Source organism: Grammomys surdaster, unplaced genomic scaffold (assembly GCF_004785775.1).
Source record: "Grammomys surdaster isolate TR1022 unplaced genomic scaffold, NIH_TR_1.0 137, whole genome shotgun sequence".
Lineage (NCBI taxonomy): Eukaryota > Metazoa > Chordata > Mammalia > Rodentia > Muridae > Grammomys > Grammomys surdaster.
This window is the reverse complement of record NW_021604595.1, coordinates 9,820,197-9,826,709: the sequence shown is the minus strand read 5'-3', so window position 1 is coordinate 9,826,709 and position 6,513 is coordinate 9,820,197.

Sequence of the window (6,513 nt, the reverse complement as noted above, 5' to 3'; positions counted from 1 at the left end):
AAGAAAGAAAGAAAGAAAGAAAGAAAGAAAGAAAGAAAGAAAGAAAGGAAGGAAGGAAGGAAGGAAGGAAGGAAGGAAGGAAGAAAGAAAGAAAGAAGGAAGTATAATCTTTAAACCAAAAATTCAAAGAAAGATCTTATGGTCATTTGGGTGAAGTAATCTAAATTTATCGCTCACCATCACTCCAAGCAGCAAAACAAAGATTCTCCCAGAGTGAGCTCAGCACAGCACAGCTTTTCCTTTTGCCATTCAGATGTACAATTCATGGTGTTCTAAGAAGCAGCATGTCCTTACTAAGTGGTAGACTTACAGTGTCTGAATTAGAAACCCATACCTGCTTTCTCTAAGCAAGCATTTCACTTTCGGTTCCCTAGCACCAGAGAAAAAGAAAAGGAAAGGAAAGGAAAGGAAAGGAAAGGAAAGGAAAGGAAAGGAAAAAAAGAAAAGAAAAAGAAAAGAAAAGAAAAAGAAAAGAAAAAGAAAAGAAAAAGAAAGAAACCCTAACCAGCAATTATAAGTTGGCTCCAACAGGGGAAAACATATCGCCCTTGGCAAGCACATGGCTTTCGAAAACACACCTGTTCCTTCGTTATTGATGGTGTGATTAATCGATCCCTGGAATCTGATTGAAAACATTGGGACATAAATCATGCCATATGAGTGGTCCCGGAAGCGTCCCTGCAAGTAATTCAAAGCATATTTCAACTGCCCCTGGCATGCATATCTGGATTAGTGTCACATACCGGTTCACGAGAAGCAACAGGGGCTATTTGTTTATACAGTCACATTTCTCCCCTTCATTTTTACTTCATATTCAACTTGACACCAGCTTTCCATAGCAGGACACATAACAGGGTGGGTTCCCAATCTTTTGTCAGGTAACTAAGAATAAGACATTGCCTGGATCAAAGTGAAGGGAAAAGAATGTTCCAGAGTGATATTTTTTTTAAAGAACACCATTACCTCACCAATGCTCCCAAGACCTGGATTTTTGTCTAAGTGAAAACATTCTTCATCATCAAGCCAGTGGCTGGGGTAGCCTTGTCTTTTATCTCCAAGGCCCACGCTTATTTATCTATCCTTAGCACAATGAAGGAAAATGTTCTCTGTCCCATTTTCTAGGACTAGGAGAAAAGCTAGCACTTGTGTGAGTAATGAGAAAGCTTCCAAGATGAAATTAAACCAATCACAGAAAGACTAGTTAACCACTGACCAAAGCCTGAAGTTCTCAGAAGGAGGAAAAAGAAAAGGCGCCATATTCCTTGAAATCATACGTTAAGTAAAGGCACCATATTCCTGGAAAGCGTACATACGCCGACTGCTGAGGAGTATTGCTTTCCTCCGAGTGTTTGTGGACCATCCTCACTGCAGCGCACTGGGTAAGCCGTCTTATCTCCACTTTTCACATAAGGACATTAAATCAGTGGAGGGGTACATGAAACATGCAATCAATGAGACTTTGCAATCAGGACCCATGTGTAGGTCCTGACGAACATGTGTGATATTTCAAGACTAGGCTCGTAGCTGAGCTGCCCTTTCACTTCCGAAAAGCAAACAGAAGTTTCCAGATGCCTGAAAATGCTGCTCACTCTACATGAGGCAGCTGAAGGTCTCTTACATGGATTCCAAAAGTGAATCTTGACTAAGATGAGCCTAAGTCCCCAAGTAAAAGCTATCAGTTAACCTCAAAGTAATCAGGTATAGACACTATAAACAGGCACTGAAAATAGTTGCTGAAAATTCTATGACATGAGGAATTGAAAGAATTCACTCACCCGCATTTCCCGCTCACATTTATTTGTGTTCAGATGAAACTATTTCTTTGGCTACTACCTTTGTCATGGTGGAGATCTAATTTTCCTCAGATACGGAGGGACCATTTGTATTACATCTTGGCCACATATTCTCACAGAGAAACCTTTATATTGTCTCCAAAAGGATGCCATGAGTCTGTGGAACACAGTTTACTATTTAGGGGATTGTACCAGTTGCTTTTTCAGAGGCGAATGTTGAAATCTCTATCACTACAAAGCACTCAAAGAAAGCCTTTCCCAGTAAACTAAAGGAAAGTACAAATGCACTTATCATTCATTTTGAGGAGATCTCACTTCCTGCTGCATGGAAATAAAAAGGGAGAAAGTCCTCTAATTTAAAGGAGTAAGACAGCACAGTCCTTATTAGAGACTTCATAAGTAGTTACAAATATTCCATGTCCAAATATTCTAACTGCTCACATAGAAGACGGCTTAATCAAAACTTACAAAACAATAGTGCCTTTTGAGGTTGGAAAAGAGAAATTCTCTACAACTTTTTTGAATCAGCTTCAAGGGAAAGCAAGATACATTGATAGCATCAATTATGTACCACACAGCTGCGGTGCCACCTTAGACTCATGAATAATGACAGCCAAATGAACATTTTTTTAAAAAGCAGAATGAATTTTCAAAGTTTAGCGGAGCTTTTTAAAAAGTAGACGGATATAGATGTTCAGATTTAAATTAAAAAAAAAACATAAATGAAGCACCTGAATAATTCTACCAAACTAACAGCATTCCCTATATAATAAAATAGCTTTGGTGGGGCAGGAGCTCAGTGTGTAAGTGTTTACTCCGTCAGCATGGAGGCTGGAGTTGGGATTCCTGGACCCACATAAAATCAGATGTGGTAGCCAGATTTTTCTCTACATGCAATGGGTCCATGGTCTCCTGAGTGGAGGGAAGCTAATAAGGGTGAGATAAAGTTTAACATAGGAGATGCTAAGAGAGTTATAAATATTCGTATCAGGAGTTTAATCTAAGGATTGGAGTGATAGACAGTTTCCAAAAAGAAACAGAGAATTTCTTTGCAGGTTGCCCCATTGGCTGAATTGTTCAACCTAGTAATGCCCGTTTTTATTTACACTCCTGTCTTTGTGTCATTTCCCTACATCTATGAGCTCCTCCGTCTCCTCCCTGCATGCACTCCTGGCCTCTTCTGCTTCTGAGTCCTGTAAGTCAAGGCAAGACAAATCTGGAAAGAGACCTCACTATAGTACTTCTGGTGAAATTCACCATCAGTGATTATCAAATGGAACTACTCTCGGAAAGATCCACCAAAGATCTCACACAGACACTACATTTTACTTCCGGAGGACCTCATTTGCTTGGGGATATTGGTTGTAGTCTGAAGTGAAGATCAAGATCTACAGATGTGATACTGTAACCTTAGAAGCAAGCTGATGTGTGAGGATTCTGGTTCACAGTAGGACCTTGGGTTCTACTGTGTGTGTCTGTGTGTGTGTCTGTGTGTGTGTCTGTGTGTGCACGCCTGTGTGTGTGCATGTCCACACACATGCATGCATGCATTATGAATGTATGGAGGTGAGTGTGAGAATGCATATGCCCTTGTACATTGCAGAGACCAGAGCAGAGTGTCAAATGTCTCTCCTATCACTCTCAATCTTGTTGGCTTGAAACAGGATCTCACTGAACCTGAGCATTCCTGTTCCATCTGTGCTGACTACTTTATAAGCATTCAAGATCCACTAGTATCTGCCCCCTGCCACAAATGCTGTAGTTGCAGGTGTGCAGAGCCAAGCCTGGCTTTTACCTAGAAGCTAGGTTCAGACTCAGATCCTCATACTTCCATAAAGTATAAACTCTTGCCACCGAGTCACCTCCTCAGCTCTGATGGTCTTCATTGTTCACAAGTAGCAGATGTACAAGTCAGTGCAATGCTGATCCGAGGACCCCAGTTTGGAATAATAAGGTTGAGGACCATAACACTGATCATAACTGGGGTTGTGAGGGTTGCCACAATGTCAGTCAAACTAGGACCTTCCTCAGTGATCCCAGCACGAAAATATGCTACACAGAAAATTGAAAAGCAAAACAGAATAACATAATAAAAAAATCCTATTTTCCTATTCATAATATTGGACATCCAATGTGTGGGGGTTTATAACGCCAAGCAATCCTCCAATTCCTCAAGACACCCACTGGGAGTCCGACAATTTATTCAATTCTGACACTACCCAGAGCTAACAGACTCCATGGGTTAAAAGCTTGATCCCCCAAGTCTGCTGCTCCCTGCTCTTTGGAATATAATTATAAGCAGTGTGTTCCCAAGTTACCCCAGCTTCTGTCCAGCTCCACTGCAAATTGGAGATTTCAATGGTCTCTTTTTCTTGTCCTTTTTTTTACTACTCGCACACTACTGTCGGCTTGTTATAAAGGATTTGAGCAAAGATCTCAACAAAGAAGTATAGACTGCAAAGTTCAGAATAGTCCCAAGTACAGATGGCTCTGTTTCCATGGAGATGGGATATACCACCATCCTGCTGATACCTACACTTTGTTCCATAAACCCATTGCCTCAGTTTCCCTGTATTCTATATAAATTAGGGTAGAAAAAATGGATTTACTTAGAGAGTTTGGCCAAATTACGAGGAGAAAAAAAATCTAATTTCCCCTTCACCATTGCTTGTAACCACCATAAATTTTATTGGCAAGCCATAAGACAAAGAGTAAAGCATGGCAACTTCAGTCATGGGACAGGTTAACCGTTTTTTGTTTGTCTGTCTGTCTGATTGATTGATGATGGATTGATTGATTGATTGATTTTGGTTTTGTTTTCTGGAGAGGAGGATCTGGGATGCATAGTGCCTCCATTGTCTCTGGGTTATTGTTTGTTTTCCTATTGTTACAGAGATGGTTTTTACTCAAGCCCTGGCCTAAGAAAAATGGGATGTTAAGATCCCCCACTTTGAGCACCTTGACAGTTTTGTGAGATGTGAGATCCCACACTATTCTGTACCTATAGAATTATCTTCCCCCGGTGCTTGCTGTCCTGGGGGGATTGGCTAACTGTATAGCCCTCCTGTGTCACCCCATTGAATTAGCAAGCTTCAAGCATGCTAATTTTGCAAGTGACAGTCTGATAGGCAAAGGAAGGGATAATGTATCTATCTATTGCTTCCTCTCCCTGGAGCTTTTACATGAGATCACAGTTCCACTGTAACAGGGTGAGTTCTCCAACCAAAAATCTCTCCAAGCCCTGCATGCAGCATCCATGTATTCCTGGATGGGCTTACTGCAAATAACATCAGCACCACTATTGCATCATCAGGGATTTAGGAGAACCTTGTGCTAGGAACTGAAGACTACTGTGATGGCACAAATCCTCACTCCTTCAGGGTTTCCTGGCCAAGTGACACTTAAAATTCCTGGAACAACCAGGCAGTATCACCCAGAAGCCAGAGGAAAATGCAAGTCTTGGAACCACACCCTATATCTGATTAATCAGAAACTCATTTCATGGAGTATAAGCAAACTGTTTAAAGGCGATGCTGCTCCATACTCAAATTTGAAAATCAAGAACGTCATGGAACCTTCCTTGTTCCCTTTTCATGATTCTGGCCAATCTAAATCAATGACCTAGTCTACCTGATTGCACATTAAAATCACAGGGGAGATTGTTATAACAAATCTAGGTGTCTTCCCAGAATGTATAGGTAGGTATGGGCCCGGCTCTCATTCCAAAGGTTTCCTGTTGGTGTTACTACTACAGCTGAAGTCATTGATGTGAATATTCTCCAGGTGATCTCTTAATACAGACTCACTTTCTGGAATCCAAATATCTAGGGACACCTTTTCTAAATTATTTGATATCTTTCTCGTGCTATATTTCATCGTATATTGTTGACTAACAGACATTGTATCGTATCGTCCTGGCAAGCAGTGATCTTGGTAAATATTACAGGGTCTCAACTCAAGGCCATAGAAATTTTATCTGCCTTTCTTTCCTAGTCCATAATTTCCTTGTAAGTGGGGATTTCATACAAACTCTGCGCTTACTTCCAGGAGGCTGTACTCCACCTGATTTCTGCTTCTGATGGAGCCTGCCTGGCCCCCTACCTTGCTCACATCTTTCCTTAATCCACTGAGGCACCATCTTCCATTTGTCCTCCCACTGTATCTGTTTAAATATTTTCACTTTAGTCTAAATATATTCCATCTTCTTCGCTATGGTCTCAGTGCGTCCCAGACTCCATGTGTATGAAATTTGGTCTCCAGTGTAGCAGTGTTGAAAGGTAGAACCTTTGGAAGGGCTGGGGTTCATGATGTCAGCAGATCACCGCCCTTTGAATGGATCACTTCATCTGTGAATTTATAGATTGAAGTATTATTATGGGAGCGGCTTTTCTAAACACTAATGTCCTTCTGGTTATTTTGCTCTGTTTCATCATCTGGTGTCCTCCATCTTGTGAAAATAAAGTTCTCACCAGATGGCACTGTGATCGTGAACCTTCCAGCCTTAAGAATCATGAGCTCAATCAAATATTGTTCCTTACTGTGATGGCTTATATATGCTTTGCCCAGGGAATGGCACTATTAGGAGGTGTGGCCTTGCTGGAGTAGGTGTGTCACTGTGGGCATGGGCTTTAATACTCTTGTCCTAGCTACCTTCAGAAGAAGTGGAACTTCAGTTCCTCCAGCCCCACATCTGCCTGGACACTGCCATGCTCTCAACTTA